The sequence below is a fragment of the Acomys minous genome, assembly GCF_964271855.1.
Source record: "Acomys minous genome assembly, chromosome: 14".
In the NCBI taxonomy this organism is placed as follows: Eukaryota; Metazoa; Chordata; class Mammalia; order Rodentia; family Muridae; genus Acomys; species Acomys minous.
The window spans coordinates 15,866,811-15,870,422 of record NC_140496.1 but is presented as its reverse complement, the minus strand read 5'-3'; the positions used below and the strand labels follow the sequence as shown (position 1 = coordinate 15,870,422).

At 37.9% G+C, this 3,612-nt stretch overlaps 1 pseudogene across 1 annotated transcript; it reads left to right on the top strand.

Annotated features, from left to right (window-relative positions):
- Positions 1-474: 474 nt before the first annotated feature.
- LOC311583120 (U6 snRNA-associated Sm-like protein LSm3) lies at positions 475-757 on the top strand (annotated as a pseudogene). Its single transcript has one exon. The product of its transcript is annotated as a U6 snRNA-associated Sm-like protein LSm3 (transcript).
- Positions 758-3,612: the final 2,855 nt, after the last annotated feature.

Sequence of the window (3,612 nt, the reverse complement as noted above, 5' to 3'; positions counted from 1 at the left end):
TTTAAGCTTTAGTAATTTTTCTTTTATGAATGTGGGTGTCTTTGCAATTGGGACATATTTAGGATTGAATGGCATCTTATTGGATTTTTCCTTTGATGAGTATGAAGTATCCTTTCTCAACTTTTTCACTAATTTTTATTGAAAGTCAATTTTATTAGATATTAGGATGGGCTGCTCCAGCTTGCTTCTTGGGTCCATTTCTTTTGAAAACCCTTTTCTAGCACTTTACTCTGAGGTAATATCTATCTTTGTTGCTGAGGTGTGTTTCTTGTATGCAGCAGAATGATGAATCCAGAATGATTTTCCCTTTCTGAGCAGGTATCAGTTGAAAATAATTTTATGGCTAGTTTGATTTACAGTGAGTGATGGCCGAACATTTTTTTTTTGTTTTTGTTTTTTGGGTTTTTTTTTCGGGGGGGGGGGGTGTTGAGTGTCTGTTCTTGTGAGAGGTGGAAAGGGCACAGTGTTTGAAATATGGCAGACGATGTAGATCAGCAACAGACTCCCAATGCTGGATCTCATCAGCCTCAGTTTGGATGAATGAATCTATGTGAAGATGAGAAATGACTGAGAGCTTTGAGGCAGATTACATGCTTATGATCAACATTTAGATATGATCCTGCGAGATGTAGAAGAAAATGTGACAATGATAGAGATTGATGAAGAGATCTATACATCAACAAAACTGAACATCCCCATGCTCTTTATCCAGGGAGATGGTACTGTTCTAGGTACCCCTCTGTTGAGAGTTGGCTAAGACAGAAGACAAATCCTGTGTGAGAAAGTGGAGAGTTTACCTCTTGAGATGTACTGGACACTCACAGAGAGACGCTCACATGTGTTTTGATAGTCAGAAATGACCCAAGGATCCCTCCATCCTCAAAGAGGTTTATTTGCAAGCAACTTACAACCTCTCCAACTACATGACATGTTCCTGTCCTCCAGCCCTCCAGTCAGTGTAACTACCTTGCTCTCTTTGGGAGATGCTTTGTCAATTGTTCTTGAAGTTACTTTTAGGTTGTTTTTTATTTTTTTATTTTATTTTTTAATTTTTTTTATTTTTTGGTTTTTTGAGACAGGGTTTGGTACTTTTGGCTGTCCTGGACTCGCTTTGTAGACCAGGCTGGCCTTGAACTCACAGCGATCCGCCTGCCTCTGCCTCCTGAGTGCTGGGAGTTAGATTTGATGTTTCTTAAAAAAAAAAAAAAGAAAGAAAGAAAAGATTTTATGGTAAGGGGCAGACTTTGTGTCCAATTCCCTGCCTCTATGCTGGAATTTTGTTTCGTTTGAATTTGTACATGCCATCACAGTTTCTGTGAGTTTGTATGTGTACCAGTCCTGTTACGTCTGGACGAAGCTGTTTTCTTGGATCTCTGTGAGTTCAAGGCCAGCCTGGTCTACAAATCGAGTCCAGGACAGCCAGGGTTGTTACACAGAGGAACCTTGTCTTGAAAAACCTAAAACCAAAACAAGTCCAGAGATGAAGGCAAATACTGACAACTCTTTATCACCCAAAACCAGACCATGAACTTGGCCTGGTGCCTCTCTACCTTAAGCCCAAGACTGTAATGGGTGTTACTCCAAAGCTGCCATCCAGATATGCCACATTTCTATCTTTGGGTTGTATTCTATCAGTTTACATAAAAAACCATAAGTCTATTTCAATTATTTTTTTTTAGTGTTTACAATTATTCATGCAGAACATTATTAAGAAGTGTAGCATGAATAACCTGTTATCATCAGTAGCCTATATTTTATAATTATGAAATATATTCCATAATACGTGTTAGTCTACTGGGTCAGAGAGATGGCTCAGTGGTTAAGAGTACATATTTCTTTTACCAAGACTTGGGTTCAGTGCCCAGAACCCACACCAGGCAGCTCACAACCACCTGTAATTCCTGTACTCCACATCTGACATCATTTTCTGCCCTCCATGGGCATCTTTACTCACATGTGCACACATAATCACACATAAAAATAAAAATAATTTTAAAGACCTGAAAAGAAAAAGCGAATTATACTGTCAGATGTCTTTAGTGAGAACTGTTTTGCCAGACACACATACATGTATGCACACAGATACAGTTTTAAAGTTTATAGATTATTCAAGTTGATATGAAAATTGTCATTGTGAATTTGCTAAGAGAAGGCAACCTTTGAAATAACACAAAAGCATTGCCTACAATTTGAGCAAATCTGGCCATTTCAAAGCTATGAGCTCAGTTGGTTCCTTGAAACCCATCTCTAAATCTTATATACAGAATTGCATTTTTAATTTTACAGAATTTAATTTCTTGCTTTAATTACCCTGCCTTGCTTAGGTTATGAAAGTAACCTGATGAGTTATTTTTATTTATAGGGCTTCCATTCAATGTGCTTATAATTATATTTCAGTGCATTAGAAATTTGCAATCATCTAATTCCATGCCTTTAAGGTTTTTTTTCTTTTTTAAATTAGGCTTCTGCTAAAGGTTAAAGGACTGTTTTTAAAGCTAAAATACTATTTGTTAAGATGGTCGATAAGGAAATTTGCACCTGCATATTACAAAATCATTACAAATGGATGGAGTTGTAATTTTTATTTGGCAAAGCCATTTACTTTTAGAATCATTAAACATGCATTGGGTAACATCTGCACACCACTGTTTTTCATATGACACCTTTAGTTAGGGCTCAGAAATGTACGGGTCGGTGATCGTTACTAAAGCCTACTCTTATTTAGCAGCAACCTCAATGAGTCCCAACTGTCGCAGGTTACATAAAGACACTTTTCAGAGTCTCGGATATGGCAATCTCACTTGGATCCCTCCCCTGGGTATATCTTTGAGATAGCTGTCCTGACCTTATTTCGATGTCTCCAAATGCCTTGATCTCTTCGGCTCCTGGTTTTCTCCCAGGCTGGTCATTTTGTCCACATTGATCTCCATCCTCACTCTTACACTGCCATCTTCCCGAATCATCTTCCAAGCTCTAAATATCATCTTCTGCATTTAATGATGCCCAACAACAATTTTTAAAGCATGCTGCCTGATCTCATTTTACTAGGAAGGGAAATTTTTCTGTAAATCTCTTAACACCCCTTCAAGTTCTCTCAAACTAGTCAGCTGTTAGCACACAGCTTCCTATTTATTATTATTATTATTATTATTATTATTATTATTATTATTATATTATTATTATTAATTTATTTATTTTGCACCTGCCTTCTCTATAAGGCATTTAGCTCAAAGAAGTCTGGGCAGTGACTGTCTTATTTACTCCTTTAAATTCTGTCACCTCCCCTACAATAGACACTCATAAATGTTTGGTTAAATGAAACATTTAACAAACAAGAGTCATCACACATGACCAAGTAGTGCAATGGGGTATATAGCAGAGGCAAGAAATGCGAGTGGGGCAAGGTTTTTCACACCGTTAGCAAGCAGTCTAGCATGCCAGAGCATTAGGTCTGCAAGGTGGAGACTGAAGGTGGACATGTTCCTGAAGTGGCTGTGTTCTGAGAAAGGGTGACACTGGTTTGGTCATTGCACTCGTCAGAGGAAAAGATCCTAGCCATTTTGCCTTTCTGAGCGTGTGTAGACCACACTGCTTCAAAGAAGACCCATTATA